General features: G+C 38.2%; 1 protein-coding gene across 14 annotated transcripts in view; it reads right to left on the minus strand.

Moving 5' to 3' along the window:
• SRPK2 (SRSF protein kinase 2) overlaps positions 1 to 19689 on the minus strand; it is a 236862-nt gene that overhangs the window by 125151 nt on the left and 92022 nt on the right. The gene's annotated exons all lie outside the window — the stretch shown is intronic.

A 19689-nucleotide genomic window follows, 5' to 3' on the forward strand; every position in this document is an offset into this window, starting at 1 on the left:
AAGGGGGCAAGATTAAAATTAAAATTCTAAAATCACTTGCAAAACAACCTTAAATAACAATAAATTTAGGGCTGTGAACAAAGGTAAGAATTTCAATAAATTCTGGATTTGAGAAAAGGTATAAAACTTTATATTTCACTTTAAAAATTATCTATAAACTAGAGCTTATCAATAAATATATGCAGTTCAGTAGTTCACCTAAATTTAAATGTGAGAACTGCCCAAACAATGTTTTCTCAAACCAACCTAGGGAGCTTTGCTTAGTATTCTGGATGATGCCTTCAGTGAGACACAAGGGAAAGGATACTAGACAAAGAGGCAGCGTAAGTTCAAGTCCCAACTCTGACATTAATTAACTGAGTATGCCACCAAGGCTCCTGGCTCACGGGATATCCAACATCAGGCGGGTGTTTCCAGAAGCAGAGGGTAGAGCAGAAAGGCTGGAGAGCCCCCTGAGAGCGAGAGAGCCTCTGAGGTCTCTGAGGACAGGGAGGCGGGGTAAAAGAGCTACAGAAAGAGCACTCAGCAGAGCTTTTTAGAAGAAAGTGAAACAAGATACTGACCAGCTTTCTCTAATAAAAAAGACAGAAATTAAACTTTTTCTTAGAGAAAACTTCCTTACTAGTTAGGAAAGAAACTTTAAAACCTTAATTCAAATAAACATTAAACACTTAAGTCTACTACTATATGGGTCAGAAGACGCTCTTGGTACCAGGAACACAAAAACAGGTAACTTGTCTTTCTCATCTAGTACAGAAATACGAAGGGAGAAGGGCCCCCAGGGGGAGAGAAGTGCAGCTCAAAGCAGAGATGGTGCCTAAAAGGTCATGAGGTCAAGGCAAAGGAAGAGTCTAACAGACTCACAGGGTGAAAGCACAAAAGGGGGATGGCAGACCAGTATGAACCTAGATGAGGGACACCAGACTGTGGAAGACCTTAAGCTATACTGAAGAGTCTCTCAAGGAACGCAATCCTGGAGGTGGTGCAAAGGGGAGAGGCCAGCAGAGGTCAGAAAGAAGGTCAGCATCTGAGGCCTGAGGCAAGGAATGGCTGAAAAGAGAGAGCAGTGCAGTAAAGTCGCAGGGGAACAGACAGGACCTAGTGACCAAATGGATGTAAACTGTGAGGTAAATGAGATATGGTAATGCTGAGGCTTTTAAGTCTACAGAAAGTTATAAACCTTCCCTTTTAAAAATTAAAATAAGCAAAGTGACAAAATTTGAGAGCCAAAAGGGCCTTTCCTAGTCACAGTGGGACCCAGAGTTGCAGAGCCTGGCAGTTAAGAAGTAACATGAGCAAGAAGTCTAGCAGAGGTGACAGGGGCTCCAGCAGCTGCTAAAAGAAAAGCTTGAAATTTACATACACACATCAGCAAAACATCACTATTTGCTGGAGTAACACTAAGGGTAAGGGACTTCCTTCTATCCTTGTAAAGGCCTCTCAAAGTTTCCTGTTGTCTTCTGCTTTCTTTCAAAGATATTTAAGATGCACTTATAAACTTACAGATAAGGTAATTTTTACCAATGACTCCAAAAGCCCTAAGGGCAACCATAAACAAAAGGATTACTTATTCTTTCCCTCCCCCTACAAATACTTTTCAAATCCTAAAAGATGATGCTGTTAAAGTGCTGCACTCAATATACCAGCAAATTTGGAAAACTCAGCAGTGGCCACAGGACTGGAAAAGGTCAGTTTTCATTCCAAACTCAAAGAAAGGCAAGGCCAAAGAAAGTTCGAACTACTGCACTCACTTCACATGCTAGCAAAGGAATGCTCAAAATTCTCCAAGCTAGGCTTCCCGTGTAGCTCAGATGGTAAAGAATCTGCCTGCAGTACAGGAGACCTGGGTTCGATCCCTGGATTGGGAAGATCCCCTGTAGAAGGAAATGACAACCCACTCCAGTATCCTTGCCTAGAAAATCTCATGGACAGAGGAGCCTGGTGGGCTGCAGTCCATGGGGTCACAAAGAGTCGGGCACGACTGAGCAACCAACACAAGGCTTCAACAGTACGTGAACCAGGAACTTCCAGATATTCAAGCTGGATTTAGAAAAGGAAGAGGAAAAAAAAAAAAAAAGAAAAGGAAGAGGAACCAGAGATGAAATTTCCAACAACCGTTGGATCATCGAAAAAGCAAGAGAATTCCAGGAAAACATTTACTTCTGCTTCATTGACTATGCTAAAGCCTTTGACTGTGTGGATCACAACAAACTGTGGAAAATTCTGAAACAGATGGGAATACCAGACCACCTGACCTGCCTCCTGAGAAACCTGTATGCAAGACAAGAAGCAACAGAACCGGACATGGAACAACAGAGTGGTTCAAACTTGGGAAAGGAGTACATCAAGGCTGTATATTGTTACCCTGCTTATTTAACTTATATGCAGAGTTCATCTGAAATGCTGGGCTGGATGAAGCACAAGCTGGAATCAAAATTGCCCAGAGAAATATCAATAACCTCAGAAATATAGATGACACCACCCTTATGGCAGAAAGCAAAGAGGAACTAAGGAGCCTCTTGAAGGTGAAAGAAGAAAGTGAAAAAGTTGGCTTAAAACTCAACATTCAAAAAATGAAGATCATGGCATCTAATGTCAAACTTTATGGCAAATAATGGGGAAACAATGGAAACTGTTACAGATTTTATTTTCTTGGGCTCCAAAATCACTGCAGATGGTGACTACAGCCATGAAATTAAAAGATGCTTACTCCTTGGAAGAGAAACTATGACAAATCTAGACAGCATAGTAAAAAGCAGAGACATCACTTTGCCAACAAAGGTCCATATAGTCAAAGCTATGGTTTTTCCAGTAGTCATGTATGGATGTGAGAGTTGGACTGTAAAGAAAGCTGAGCACTGAAGAATTGATGCTTTTGAACTGTGGTGTTGGAGAAGACTCTTGAGAGTCCCTTGGACTGCAAGGAGATCCAACCTGCCAATCCTAAAGGAAATCAGTCCTGAATATTCATTCATTGGAAGGACTGATGCTGAAGCTCCAATACTTTGGCGCACCTGATGCAAAGAATTGACTCATCGGAAAAGCCCCTGATGCTGGAAAAGATTGAAGACAGAAGGAGAAGCAGACAACAGAGGATGAGATGGTTGGATGGCATTGCTAACTCGACAGACATGAGTTTGAGCAAGCTCTGGGAGTTGGAGATGGACAGGGAGCTGGTATGCTGCAGTCCATGGGGTCACAAAGAGTCGGACATGACTGAGCAACTGAACTGAACTATGTGGATGTGAGAGTTGGACCATAAACAAATCTGAGTGCCTAAGAATTGATGCTGTTGAACTGTGGGGTTGGAGAAGAGTCTTGAGAGTCCCTTGGACTGCAAGGAGATCAAACTAGTCAATCCTAAAGAAAGTCAATCCTGAATATTCATTGGAAGGACTGATGCAGAAACTGAAGCTCCAATACTTTGGCCACCTGATTTGAAGAGCTGACTCACTGGAAAAGACCCTGATGCTGGGAAAGATTGAAGGCAGGAGGAGAAGGGGATGACAGAGGATGAGATGGTTCGATGGCATCACTGACTCAATGGACATGAGCTTGAGCAAGCTCCAGAAGATGGTAAGGGACAGGGAAGCCTGGCATGCTGCAGTCCACGGGTTTGCAAAGAGTCTGACATGTGACATGACTGAGTGACTAACCAACAACAACAACAAATACATTTTACAAGACAGAAAAGTGAAGCACAGATTGGCCATATAACCTATCTACCAGCACAGTGAGGAAAGATTAACCAAATAATGAGCTTGGTATAGGGCAGGTTAAATTTGACATTTCAGTAGATTTTAGGTAGTGATATAAAGCAGGCAGCTGGATATATATGTCTGTAGCTCAGAAAGGATAACTGGAGGTATAAGTTCAGAAGTCTGCTCACAGATGGTACTCAACAGCATGGAAACATGAGAAATGAAACATGAGAGATGAGGTCATCTTCAGAGAGAGGGCAGCAAGAAGAGCACAGACCTTGGACAGAGATTCTGAGGAAGGGCCAGCACGTGGATAAAGAAGAAATCAAAACAGAAACTGAGGCAGATGACTTTCACTTCTTCATCCTCTACTCTAACTTCTTCACCAACCACAGAACCCTTCTGTACTCAGCCTACGTGTCTACTGACTGATCCTAAAGGAGATCAGTCCTGGGCGCTCACTGGAAGGACTGATGCTGAAGTTGAAACTCCAGTACTTTGGCCACCTCATGCAAAGAGCTGATTCATTGGAAAAGACCCTGCTGCTGGGAGGGATTGGGGGCAGGAGGAGAAGGGGACGACAGAGGATGAGATGGCTGGATGGCATCACCGACACAACGGACATGAGTTTGGGTGGACTCCGGGAGTTGGTGATGGGCAGGGAGGCCTGGCATGCTGCATTTCATGGGGTTGCAAAGAGTCGGACACGACTGAGTGACTGGACTGAACTGATCTATTTCAGAGCCAGATATTTTGAATACTGAAGACAACAACTATAAATTTTACCAGTGTTGAAAGGTGGCCAGTTAGTGATAACAATCTTTCATTTGCCTAGAACTGTCAGGAGAAAAGGGACCCCATACGAGTGAAATCTGCTGATGAGGAGCATTTCCAGATAAGTGAAACTTTCCCTTTATGTGAATGGTTTGTAGCTCAAATGCCTTCTAGAATCAGGTAGTTGAGTGTGAAGTACTATGATGAAAGTGAAGTCACTCAGTCGTGTCCGACTCTTTGCGACCCCACGGACTGTAGCCTACCAGGCTCCTCCATCCATGGTATTTTCCAGGCAAGAATACTGGAGTGGGTTGCCATTTCCTTTTCCAGGAGACCTTCCCAACCCAAGGATTGAACCTGGGTCTCCCACATTGTAGGCAGATGCTTTACCGTCTGAGCCACAAGGGAAGCTGTGATATACAACAGTAAATCAGGATGAGCAATAGAGTATTAGACAGCGAAAATATGAATTCTGTCTGTGTGTCCTAGTTATATTTGCTCTGTTACCAAGCAAAGGTTGGCACTCTTAATGTCTTTCCTTCTTGGTTGCTTGTATGTTGAAGTCAGTGAAGAAATGAGTACAAACTCAATTATTAAATGCATGCGACCTGACTCAGGACACCTACTACACAAAAATACGCAAAACTGTCAGATAATGTGAGCACAGTTGTTGGAATTGCAAAATATGGCTTTGAAAGGACCTCTTTGACTTAACTGAGGTATGACACTGTTAAACCATAACATATTGATTTCTTATCTATAAAGTGGGAACAGAACCATCTACAGTATGCATCTGTAAGGATTTCTTGAAGAATTAATAGTGAATATGAAAATGTGCTATAAAACAAAAGGCATTGAACATTACTTCTTCCATGCTCTGGCTTGAGCAGATATTAAAGAAGAGTACTAATATAATTTAAAATAATCATTCTTGGTTTTCTTAAGAAAAGGTACCAAAAAAAAAAAAAAAAAGAAAAGGTAACTAGGCAAACCAATTGCCTTGTGCAATGTTCCAAGACTCCAAATTTCTTAACTTTATAAACAATGAAAGTTTACAAGAATCCTATCTGGACCCTTAGATGAATCACTTCACTATTTCAGGCATTGGCTTTTCTCATGCAGAAAACAACGGTGGAAGATAAACTGGATCTCTAATTTCCCTTTTTGCTATGATAATTTTCATCATTACATTCATCCATATAAGCTTGGTCAAAAAAACGAGTTCAATGCTTTTGATTAGTTAATAAAAACAAATTCTTATAACTGAGTCCCATCATTCATAAGTACACTTCTACCTTTATCATCTCAACTAAGATACATTAAAGTTAGAGAGAAAATAATACTTTTAATAATGTGATGATTGCTCCAAACATTCCTTTCAATAAGCCTATATATCTTCAGTTTCTTCACATGAGTTTCTTCTTGTTGTCTATGTGCTTCTCAAAGCATGAGGCTATCATTGAGCTAAATGTTATTCTAGTGTTTGAATTCAAATACATTATTCTGTACCACATGCACTTAAATGCAAAAAGTGCAAGAAAAGAAACACTGATGTGCTGCATGACTAGAAAAAGGCTGCTATGGGCTGTGTTGGGCTTACTGGGGGACATGATGTCAGTCACTCTACAGTTTCACATTTGCAGATGTAGAGGTTTTAACTTACATGCATGCAAGGAGCAACGCCACTGAACGATGCCGTGGGGATTTAAAAGTTAGAATTACAAAAAGCACCAAATCACATCAGGGAACTAGAGAAAGCCTCATCTTTAGAAAAAGTCAACTTCTGTGGATCCACTTTTAAAACATTAAGTTTGAAGAATTTCTTGGAAAACACTTGATTTGCATTCACCTAAAAATATTTCTACAGATACTTCATAACATCTAGTCCTAAGAATCAGAAGGCCTTAAGGTTCTCCACAAAAATCTGTGATTCCATTAAACAATCAGGTGGGTGAACAGCAGCTAAGTTTTACTACTATGAAAATCAGTTCCACCTTTGCCATCAGTCATTAAGTACTTTATAGTAACTCAGAGAAACAAGGGATAATGACTGTTTAACCTCAGGGGACCATGAAATAGGGGCCACATTGCCACAGAGAACATAGCTGATCTCAGGGCAGCAAAAGCAGCAGAAGCTCCGTGGGGCCACATGACCGTGGAGGAACAGAGCGAGGACGTACTGGACACTGCACAGCTCATTATACCCAAACACAAATTCTTGATTTGTTCACTTTGAAATAAATACTTGCATCTATAGTGAAACAGAAGTATACCAAGGTACTACCGTAGCAATAAATCCATCAATACACTCTCTTCCTTCACCTACAAAAGTCCAGAAAAAATTGACAGTCCTAAACTAGAGAGAAAATCACACACAACAGACCAAGGTGTTGAACTGCATCATAGGCAGCCAAGGATTCCGCTAGAGAAGTCTTTCATTTATTCAAACACAGACTGTCAAATTATAAAAGCAAACATTTAATCTCTTAAGAAAATGACTGAGCTGAGCAACAAAATAAAACTTTCTCCCACAATTCTGTATTTAATTCCATCAGACTTCCTTTTCCATAAATGAGTATAATTTTTTTTTCATAAGTGAGTATAATTTTGTACGCAACATAGCTGTAAACTTTCTTCAGCCCCGCATTAAACAAAGGCTCCTCCTTCAAACTAAGGATTATCTTGACCCCTAAAATAGGATGCCCTTTTTCATTCAGAATTCAGGCGGTACTATCAGAATCAATACAAAACTGTTAAGGGGCAAAAAGGCTAGTGAAGAGGACAAGAACAGATTCTGAAGGAGGGGAGTGCATGCCTGGTAGCATGTAGGGATTCCCAGACCAGGGACTGAACCCATGCCCACTGCAGTGCAAGTGTAGTTTTAAACTGCTATGGAAGTCTTTCGATTTTGTTTAAATTCTGGCTAAAACAAGGCCAGGAACAATCTGAGAGTAATCTGTGTATGTGTGCATGTGTTAAATACCTTAAACCATAAAATCAGATGGAACACAGACTTGGACACTGTTACGTTAATACAACACTAAAAAGAGGACTTAAAATTTAGTTAAGTGGTGCAATGGCAAATAATTAAGTGATTTTTTTTTTGCCCTTAAAAGAAAAAGAGGAACCAAAAACACCTTTATCAAAGGACAAATAACTAGTGAATGCCTCTGTATTATCAATTTGAGTTCAAGTAAAGGAAATAAATTCTTTTACCCATATAATGTAATATTGTCAGGATAAAAAGCAAAATAACAAGAAAATGGAAAGGGATAGAGTGGAGGTCAGGAAAGAAAAATAATAAAAAAATAATACTCTTTTCTAAATGAAAAAAGAAAGGTTAAGACAACAGAGTTCATTGGCAGTTCCATCTGAAAATATTATTCAGTGGTTATAAATTTTAAGCTAAAATTAAATAAAATTTAAAATTTATTCTTTAGTCATAAGAGCAACTTATCAAATGCTCAGTAAGACATGACCACATAATAGAACCTTCCACCACTATGGAAAGTCCATTGTACAGGCCTGGCTTAGTGTATTTTAGATAAATTACAGAAGTGAAGTTTTACATATACAGCATACAAAGACTTCTGTCACAAACTGTTGACAGAAAATTTTGAGGCAAACATTTTATATTTTAATATTTCATATTCATGATTATTGGGTCTCCTGCAATCATGATTAACTATATATAACATAGAAAAAATACTTAGGGTCCAACTGGCAAACTATCTGTCTTTAGAGCATATCTACCCATCCAAGCAAATAGGGAATCACCTCCTTTTACAGCCTTGAAGAAAAATGTATTTCAGAGCCTTTAACAAAAAAAAGCAGAGTGTGAGTGTGTTTTTATTTTTTTAGGTTATTTATTTATTAAGAATTTTTAAAGACTGAGGTATAGTTGATTTGCATTGTTCTGTTAGTTTCTATTGTACAGCAAAGTGATTCAGTTACATGTATATTTATATATAAACATATATATACTTTTATATACATATATATATACTTTAGATGCTTTTTCAGTTTCTCTACCTTTGTAATTTATTGCAAGATATTGAATATAGTTTCCTGTGCTATACAGTAGGACCTCATTGCTTATTTTTTAATTAATTTATTTTAATTGGAGGATAATTACAACACTGTGATGGTTTTTGCCATACGTCGATATGAATCAGCCACGGGTACACATGCGTGATTGTGCTTTAAAAAAATTATTTATTTATTTATTTGGCTGCACTGAGTCTTAGTTGTAGCATCTAGTTCCCTTAGTGTATGTGTGCTAAGTCACTTCAGTTATGTCCGATTCTTTGCAACCCTATAGACTATAGCCCTCCAGGCTCCTCTGTCCATGGAATTCTCCAGGCAAGAATACTGGAGTGGGCTGCCATTTCCTAGTCCACTAGTTCCCTGACCAGGGATCAAACTGGGGCCCCTGCATTGGGAGTGCAAATTCTTAGCCACTGGACTACCAGGAAGTCCTGATTGCCTCTCTTGGTAATCTTTCCAGCATCAAGGAATTCATCTGCCCTCTCTCACTCAAATGGAAAACACTGCTATAACTTTTTTACCCACTTCCAGAACACATGAATTATCAACTCTACAGGACATGCTGCAACCTTCAAGCCTAGAAGATAAAATGTGTTTCTTTGAACTTTGTTAAAAGACCTTACTTTTAGCCTTATGGAGCATATATCTGTTCTCAACATGGGCAGACATCTCTGTTACTGAAACCTTTCCATGATTCTTTTTTTTTTTTTCCCCACCATGATTCTTGTAAAAACTATAGCATAAAAGTCAAAACCCTTACTGGTGCACAGAAGAATCCTTGCCATCAGGGTACAACATCTCTCTCTCATCTATTTTCCCATCCTTTCTTCTACCTCATTCCAAGCCATGTGCAATTATTTAGAGCTCCCAGATGGTCCCACATTTCATTTCACTCTGACTTCTCACATGCTACTTTTAGGCTAACCTAAGGATTTGGACTCCTGCTGTACAAAGCATACTCCTTACCCTTACTGCTCCCAAAAGATTCAAATTCCACCAAGAAAAGTGCATTTTGCCCACGGGAAGATCTTGAATGAAAAGATGATTAAAATTTGCAATTGTCAGTGAACACTTAACCGCACATCCACAAGGCCCTGATTTAACAAGGAAGGTTAGAGAATCTTAATTCCTATACATTTTTAAAAAAATAAAAAGAGAAAAACCAACCATCTGTGTTGAAGGTTACCTGTCTGGAGCAAGAAGCTTGAATCATTCAACTTCCTGAAACCTCTTACAAAGTTAAGATTCATTAGCCTATATGAATACTAAGTACACTCAAGCAATTTAACAAATGCCTAAGTGAATACAACAATCTACTGAGTCTTATATCTTGTTCAAGTTGATCGTACACTATCACTCACAAACACCCGAAGAAACAGCAAAGGTACCACAACAATATTTGATTTTACAAGAAGGAAGAGACAAGGATCAAAGAGACTGGTAAGTCGACCATGTCTAGCATATTGCCTAAAGTCATCTCTAAAACACTTAAAAAGAGACTAATACAAAAATCCCAAATGAGGGTGTAAGCAGAAAAGTTTGTCATAACATAAGAAAAACTACATATGTTAAGTGTAAAAAGTTAATTCCTAAATAATTTGTCAGTATGACACTGGTTTTTCTTGTTGGTGATGTTATTAACATACATCTGCTTGAATTTTATAGACATACATTATGCTGAAACAAAAAGTTAACCTTAAAAACAATAATAAAAACCGACCTTTAATGATAAAAGCACAGTACTTTGTTTTCTTTTTAATCTGAATATTCTAAAATGAGTAAGTGTTATCTTCTGAGATACATGGGAAAGATTGTTAGATAATAATCATCATAATTAAGGAAAGGCTTGATTCTCCTGCATAAATTAGTATATTTTTCTTTATAGGTAATAAGAGCAATGTTACGTTTTTTCCTTTAGTTTGCCTGTTAGAAAACATAAGGCCAAATCTGTTAGTCACCTTCAGAAGCCGCACAGCAAACCACCACATATCTGCGTGTGTATCTGAATCTCCTCCCTCGTAACTTTCTACCCTGACATGTATTTTCTCTGACCCTTTTCTATTGCACTGTAGGTATTATTCCGCATGCATGCGTGCTAAGTTGCTTCAGTTGTGGCTGACTCTTTGCGACCCTATGGACTGTCACACGCCAGGAGTCCTCTGAGACCCTCTGTCCATGGGATTCTCCAGGCAAGAATATTGGAGTGGGTTGCCTTTTCCTCCTCCAGAGGATCTTCCCAATCCAGGGATCAAACACCTTCTCTATGTCTAACTAGCTTTAAAATCTTTTTTGTGGGGAGAGATGGAAGCAAAGAGGAAAAAGGAGGAAAGGGGGAAAGGATGAAGTGGCAGTCATTCAAACAGAACAGTGTTCTACCTCTGTAATTTTCAGATTACTTATTAAAGTTTAAGTTCCATCTGAGAAATACATCTCTTTTGGAGGTCATTTCTATTCTGTAACAGTTGGTATCTCACGGAATTTGAGGTATCTTAGCATGTGGTTCGGAGTAGGCAATGGCAACCCACTCCAGTACTCTTGCCTGGAGAATCCCATGGACAGAGTCGGACACGACTGAAGTGACTTAGCAGCAGCAGCAGCAGCAGCATGTGGTTATTAGAGGAGAGGTCATCAGTATTTCTGCATGTTTGAAATGTCAAGAAAACCTATAAATACATCCCTTAACAAGACAATTGACTTATATTCTATAGATAATGCTTAGTACTCATATGATTTGAAATTCCTTGAAAATAAATCTGCACAGGTCTGTGGCTCACAAACTGTAAATCCATGTGCTACAGTACAGTAGAAAAAAAATGTTTACCATGAACTGAATTTAGAAAACAGATACTCTTTCTTAAAAAAAAAAAAAGAAAAAAGAAAACAGATACTCTTTCTTTAAAAAAAAAAAGACTGGTACAAGTTTCTGCTTTGTTTTGTTTTCTAATCTGCACTCTCAATTAAAATAAGAGACACCTTCCATGAAAACCAAATTTTCAACTTTTCCTGAAAATCACAGAAACTCACACAACTTGGTCTGTATTTCAACATGGCAGCAATCAGCAACAGCTGATCAGTGCCATCTCTTTAGATGAGGTTGTGGTTGCCAATTTGCTAACGCCCCCACCAGGCCCTCATAGCTCCTTTACAATGGCCTTCAGTAGACAATTGTGTTTGCAACCCCTCACCACGGCTATAGTCTTACTATACATTACCCCAAAATGCAATTATTGGTTATTTATAATCCTTTCAAAAAGTGCTAATGGCCTCCCACCATAGAGTCATTCATGATGCAGAAACTCAACAATGCACATCCAACAACCAGGGTATGTCAGGGGTAAGCCACCCCCCAAAATCTCTTCTGCTTTTGTGTTGCCATTGCTGCTCCCTGGTCTCCCAATAACTGACTGGCTAGCACATGGCAGCTGCTGATACACGTTGGCTGGATGACCTTATGATGACGATGATGTTGCTCAGTCGTGTCCAACTCTCTGTGACCCCATGCGCTGCAGCACCTCAGGCTTCACTGTTCTTCAGTATCTCCTGGAGTTTGCTCAAACTCATGTTCATTGAGTCGATGATGCCATCTAACCATCTCATCCTCTGTTGCCCCCTTCTCCTCCTGCCCTCAATCGTTCCCAGCATCAGGTTCTTTTCCAAAAACTGAGAATGGGTGCATGACAAATGTAATCTATACCAAAGTTAGTCTTAATTTCTTCCAACTACTGATACATTAATTTCTTCCAACTACTGGTACATTAATTTCTGCCTTAAAGAATCTGCAATATGACTGCTTAGAGTTATTTTTTTTATTATTATTATTGCCATTGCAGCTCACATTAGTTCAAAACTTCCCTGAACTACCATTTGTGGGGAGGGATTCCCAAAGTGAACAGGAAGGGACACTTCTGGTACATAAAATGATCTGAGATGGCACTTTGGACTAGCTATTGAATCACATACTGAGAAAATGACCCCTCTCCCAAGGTTCTTTAAATCTATCAGAATATATCAAAGAGCAAGCCTCACTTTGGTACTCACACATATTTAAGCTCTTTTATGACACCGGCCAATTTAATTTCCCTTGTAAACAGAAACAGCATATGGCTCAGGCCTGAAGCCTTTATCAGACAACAGAATCTAGACAGAATTTAATAGCAACTGTTTTTAAAGGCAATTCAAAAAAAAAAATAAAATAAAGGCAATTCATACTGGTTCTCCCATTCTGGGAGGGGTACAAAGATTCCCTTTTAAAGAAAATTAGCATTTAAAAAGGATTATAAAATTTTGTGTTTTTATGTTATGTATTTTATCACTGTTAACCATAAAAAAACAACAACAACAACAACAACAAACAAGATGTTAACAGCAGAAGATGAAGTGTAAACCATGACAAAAAGCACCAAAGTGATATTTGAAATACTAACATTTGGAAATAAAAGGCTATATGGTTTGATGTTACCAGTACAGAACCAAGATGGAACATGTTCAGATTTACTTTAATTTCTATTTTGCATTAAAACAAATTTAAATATATATAATAATAAATTGTATTTTTTTGGTGATAGAAAAAGCTAAGATTTGTAACCCTGACATTAAGAGTTAAATTAGCTTAGGGCAAGGAAACCCACTGCAGTATTCTTGCCTGGAGAATCCCATGGATAGAGAAGCCTGGCGGGCTACAGTCCATGGGGCTGCAAAGAGTTGGACATGACTGAAGCAACTTAACACACACACACATACTTGATCATATGATTTTATATATAGATATATAATTGACTTAATCTATGCCAATACCATAGAAATCGATATCTCCGTACACCAAAAAAAAAAAAAAAACCTTCGCACAAAGTTCATAATTTATAAGCTGAAAAAAATGACATAAAAAATATTTTGTGATGAGAGCACTTCTGCATTTGAGATCGTAAGTTGGGGCTAATAGTAAGTAAACCAGTAAGTAAACCAAATGTCACTGATACTCCCAGTTGACAAACAGCAGCTGTGACAAATGCTACAAAGGAAAGAGGCATGGTTCTGTAATGGCTTATAATAGGCATAATTTGACCGAGACAGGGCTTCCTTGAGATGAGAGGGTTAGGAGGTGCAAAATAGCAAGGCAGGAGGAACATGCCCAAAGTGGAGGAGTCTGAGGCTAGGCTGAAGAGTACCAGTGTTCAATGGCCCAGGTATGGAGTTCACCTTTAGGCCAAGAACAAGAAGAAGACAGCAGAAGAGTCTGTAAAGTGGAGTTACCTACCTGAGCAGATCTGCATTCTGGAAGGTTTGAAATGGCTGTAATATGGCAACCCTCTAAAGAGGCATCAGAATACAGAATCAAAGTTTAAATAGTTAATAAACTAACAAAATAATTTAGGAACAACTACACGTAGACCAAAACATACCAAAAATGTCATAATTTCTTCATTAGACCTATGGGGCCTACCTCCATCAAGGGCTTTAAAGTAGCAAGGACTGGAACTCTAGGGAGGGGTTCTCAGGGCTGGGGTGGCTGAGTGTCAACAACTGTGGGGCTCTGGTCACTTTCCTGCTTCCCTGTTCACACTTTTCTTTTTTTATGTTTTGCATGAAAGGTTTCTAATAAGGTTCAGCTGAAAGAATAATTTTGTTACTAAAACCAAATTTGAAAACTGATGTTAATATCTATGGTCTCTAACACCCAGGTAAAAGACTAAAGTCATGAGTGGGAGAGCAGCACCTCAGATGGCTACATCCTCTGGTTCTTGTTTGGTCTAAACTTATTCTGATCTTCTTCCTAAGCATCTTTGCTGGTGGTTTAGCCGCTCAGTCGTGTCTGACTCTTTGCGACCCCATGGACTGTAGTCCACCAGGCTCCTCTATCAATGGGATTTTCCAGGCAAGAATACTGGAGTGGGTGGCCATTTCCTTCTCCAGAGAATCTTCCCAACCTAGGGATCAAACCCAGGTCTCCTGCATTACAGTCAGATTCTTTACCAACTGAGCCACCTTAGGAACTCAGAAATAGTCCCCTATCTGCTTCTAGTCCTCTTCAAAAAGGTTCAAACTCTAGGTCATCCTGGCACATCCACCAGAATGCTAAAAGAAATAGGAAGTAAGGAGAGAAAGGGAAAGGGAAACGAAGAGAGAAAGAATATACAGAAGCCAGCTGGCAAAGACCTGGAGCACAGCTGGTGGGAGTGCAGATTGGCACATTTGCTTTGGAAAGTTGGCAATATCCACCAAAGCTCAGCAACTGCACTCCTAGGAACACACGCAACAGAAAAGCGATGCACAGGTTCATTCACCAAAAGACACGTATACAAACGCTCACAGCAGCACTGCTTCTAACAGCTACCAACTGCAAACAGTCCACAAGCTCATCAACAGTAGAACAGGTTATTTATCTACTGTTAAGTGTATTCACATGGTGACGACTGTACAGCAATGAGACCGCATCAGCCACAACTACACAGGAAAACACAGATGAACCTCATGCAGGTAACTGGGAGAAGACAGACCAAGAGTACAGAGTGTGTGTGTGTGTGTGTGTGTATACATACACATATCACTCAAAAAGAGATAAAACAGCTGACTAGTCATGTACAGAAACAATTTCAACTTCTACCTTAATATTAAAGCCCAAAATTAATCACAGACTTAAATATTAAGAGCTGAAAACTTCTATATGCAAATCTAGAAGAAAACCTTAGTGACCATGGACTTGGCCAAGATTTAGATACAACACATAAACTACACACGAAAGAAGGAAAAACTCAAACTGAATTTTCTAACAATCTGTGATCTACATACTTTCCCATACACAACTACAGTTTAAATATTACTAAATAATAAATAAAGGCAGAAGAAAGCATAAAGACAGAATAGATGAAAGACAACCCAGTAAGCCACACAGTTATCTCAACACTCAAGAAAAATGTCTCAAATGCTTCTATCCTGCATATACAAAAACAAGCCAAGAATGTCAGAGTGACAGGTGGAAAGGGGAAAAATAGTGATCATTGAGGCCCATCTATCCTTTGTATTGGAATGGGGAGGGGATAGGCTCAATGAAGAGAGAATCTTAGAAAATTTGGCTCTCTTCTCACAATTACATCACCACAGCAACATGGAGAAAATTAAACTCAACATCAGAGCAAATAAAAGACCCCTTGATCCTGGATCATTTTCCACTGAGCATCCTTTACTTTCTTCTCTCTTCATATGGTGAGATTCTTATTTATTCTTTCCCTTCCATTCTCCCGATTCTTCCAGACTTCTCTTTTTGCCTTCTGCAACCACGCATTATTATCATATGCCCTTTTTCTCTTCACTGAATAGGCTCCAAAGTAAGAAAAGGAACTAAAATATATACACAAAAATAGCACAGATTCGCAACTTCCCTGGTGGCCCAGTGCTTTAGACTCCACACTCCCAATGCAGCAGAGGTACGGGTCCCATCCCTGGTTGGGGAATTAAGATCCCACATGCCACACAGCACAGGTTCTTTATGTATTTCAAATGCCCTTATATGAATGGAGGGGCAACACGCCAATCCCATCACCTCTTACCAACTCCGTCTACATAGCATTGGTAGAATATAGGCCACAGCATAATTATTTTTAAGATACTCTCTCCCTCTCCCTTTCTCTCTTCTTTAAAAGGTAGCTAGCAATTTGCCAAGTATGTGCTAGCTTTGTGGGATGCTAAAGATCTAGGATACTATTTATCTATTCCAATATAAAGACCCCTTTGACAGCAAAAAAAGAAAAATAAGAAACACACGCACAATAAGAAATGGTCCTTTTAGTATCCATTTCCTTCTCAGGAAGGATACTGGGCACTGATATTTCCATTTCCTACAAGGCACTGGTACTCCTTTAATTTCTGAGTGACTGTGAACCTTAGTAATCACATCATTCATTCACATTTTATAACAGCAGATGTGGGCAATGCTTACGGCGAATGCGGATTCTCAGCTTCTCAAGTCCCTTATCTCTTACCTCCTCAACTCTTCCTGAACTCAGCCTAGATGGACTGGGGATCACAGCTCTCAGCACTCTGGGCTCAACTCTTCTGTATTAAGTATGGTCTGAATTTGTTCATGAGCCCACTGAAGAAGCAGTAATAGAGTTTGAAAAAATTTGTAGCAGAGCAAAGTGCTTTCTGTTCACTCAGGACCCTTCTGGGAATGATTTATCAGAGTCCTTCCAACAGCACCCCACTCCCTCACACACACTTTCTCCTCACTTAGAACTGGTATCTGAAAATGTTTAATAAATGATCATCTAAAAATGTTGAATAAATGATCATTACATTTTTTCCTAGGTATTATCATTATTACCATCCATTTCTTCCCCACCGACTGTAACCCCACAAATTTCCACTTCCCTGGAGTGTTCTAGCTAGGAAAAGGCAAGAAGAAGCAAATATCTGAAAACTTAACTTTCGCATCAAATAAATATGCATGGCTTTTTTTTTTTAAACAGTAAGTAGCAGTAGATGAAGAAGCAAAATTGTGCCTGACCCTTGTCTCTATCATATTTAAGCTGAATACAACTCAAGTATTCAACAGTAGCTCAATTAAAAGAGAAATACGCAGTGTAAGGTTTATTCCTAAAATCTGTGCAAGGGCACTCTTGCCACATGTATGTGTTCCTTTTAACTGGCAACAATTAGGATCATTTGGTTTTTTATTCATTCAATAGTGCTCTCCATCCTTAATTTTGAAAATAGGTAAGCTAACATTTTTTTTCTCTCTCTCCAAAATATAAAACCAAAAAATAAATTGTAACTTTTGTCACCCAACTGGTTTTTGTCCTATGAGTCAGCCATTCTGAAAAGAAGTGCTCCAACCTCCCTGGCCAAATGACATTGGATGGATCCCCCTCATTCTGTTTAAGGTGTTAAAAATAAATAAATAAATTTCAAGGTGTATTGAGATCTGTTAAGATTATCAGGAACGTGATCACATCACTGTTTGTATACCTATTGTATTTTGTACTTAAAAACATCATTCCTCCACTTGATTCTCCCAAACATTCAAAGAGCATGCTACACTACAGACAGTAAACAAAAATCAATCATAACAAAAGATAACTTGGTTTTTACAATTAGCTTCTCCTCTCTTTAGAGAAAGACAAGTTTCTTCATTCTTTTTTAACCAGTAAATACATGGAAATACTGACCAGAGGTAAATTCCAAATATCTTTAAGACTCATGCCATGCTTCGGATAACTAATTTAAAATACAACAGTCAAAGATGGTAAAAATTTAGGTGATTAGAGAACAAGGAATTGCAGAGTGTAGTGGCAATGCTACATGATACTAAATTAAATTTTTAGGCTGAATATAGTATAATTAGGCTGTAATTTTTTTTTAAATTTCAGATTCTTGGTTTTCAAATTCTTCCAGATAAATTAAAAAAGCAAACGAACGACTATCATTGTATAATTTTTTAAATTGGGGGGGAAGAGTAATTTCTATTTTTAATATGCCTACATTAAAAAAAAAATATGCCTACATTAGTGAAACAACTTCTATGTTGGCAAAGTGTTGGCTGATCCATAAACTACATTAATACCCATTAGGTCAGCATATCACAATTGCTAAATATATGTGTGAACAACCCCAAAAGAATAATAAAGCAAGCACGCTCTGGTAAAAATGTGTATAAAGTTGTCATAAGCACAGTGGCTGATTTCTAAACTTTAAAATCATGTCCGCATTCATCCTCCCTTTTATCAGATTTAACCACAAGACCTTAGGTGAGATAGTAATAATAATTTTAAAATAAATAAATGTCATCACCAAAATATTTTAGAATATTTCCTTATAAGAGTATATTTTAACCATAAAAGCCTCACCCATTCCAAACTTGTTTCTGGGTAATACTCATCCATTCTGTTCAACCTTCAATTTCTCAATAGAGAAAACATGATACTCAAAAAGCCAACATAATTACTGTTGTCATGCCATTAAGAATGCTCTTCCTAGTAACGAAACTCTAACATTACAGTTGGCACCCAGTCCGTTCACCATTTACACCACCATCCTTTCCCTTTCCCATCACCACCATTTTACTGGCAGAATATTCACAAGGCTGAAGATTGTTTTTTTATCTCAGCAAAAAAGAACGCTTAAAATGGGATAGCTAAGCACAAACGAGAAGTTAGAAGCTACATAAAAATAAACACAAATGTGTCTAAATTTTTCTATTTTCAACCTCTAAAGAAAGCAGTAATATCTTCTTTATTTTATAATTCCCTAAATTAAAGCCAGAGGCCTTTCACCCAATTATACTAATAAATCAATTTAATGTCATCATTTTGCCATCAGATCATGTCCTCCATACACTAGTGAACTATAATTAAATTCATTTTACCATGCTGGGTTCTTCACCTATTTTCTTTCTGGTGTTTTTCCTACATCATTCTTTAACTAGCAAATTATTTCTCCATAATATCTTCTTAAATATTAAATGTGAACAAAAAGACAACCCTGAAGAGTAACCAGGGAAGAAATAAATCAACACATCTTAAATATAAAAATATCAACATTAGGTATAAACTATTAGGTAACCAACAGAAAAGTAAATACCATCTGTATGCCCAAGAACTTCAATTTAAAATATTTTGTAGTATAAACCATTTTGGTAAAGAGAAGTGAACACACATTTACATATAAAAAATAGGCAACTATAGTCTCATTTCTCACTTGAGAGAAATGTATGTTAATTCTATTTATTAAGTTAAACAGACATTTTATGGAAATATCTCCTTACAGGTATAATGATTTGATTGACAGATAAAATAATCGCTTTAAAAATACTTCTGAGTCATTTTGTCCTTACCTGCAGGCATGAACCATTACTGCATGCAGTGACTGTTCCATTTCCTAGCACAGACTTGAAGAAGCATCGTATCTCTCTTTCAGAATGTGACTAATATGTGGGTTTGCAATTCCTAAGCTATTTACAAATGGCACTCCCTTTCCACACAAGAAAATATTTATTACAACCAAAAGCTAAGTATTTTTAACCTAGACCTTACAAATAATATTGGAAATTCTGTGCAGCAACAACCTCAAAATATAGGAAGAAAACCTAGTACTATTTCCTTAAGGAAAGCAAGATTTTTGTTTATTTTCTAGCTAAGTAAATTATTTTTTAAAGCCTTCAACAGCTGTCACACAT

Source organism: Cervus canadensis, chromosome 3 (assembly GCF_019320065.1).
Source record: "Cervus canadensis isolate Bull #8, Minnesota chromosome 3, ASM1932006v1, whole genome shotgun sequence".
In the NCBI taxonomy this organism is placed as follows: domain Eukaryota; kingdom Metazoa; phylum Chordata; class Mammalia; order Artiodactyla; family Cervidae; genus Cervus; species Cervus canadensis.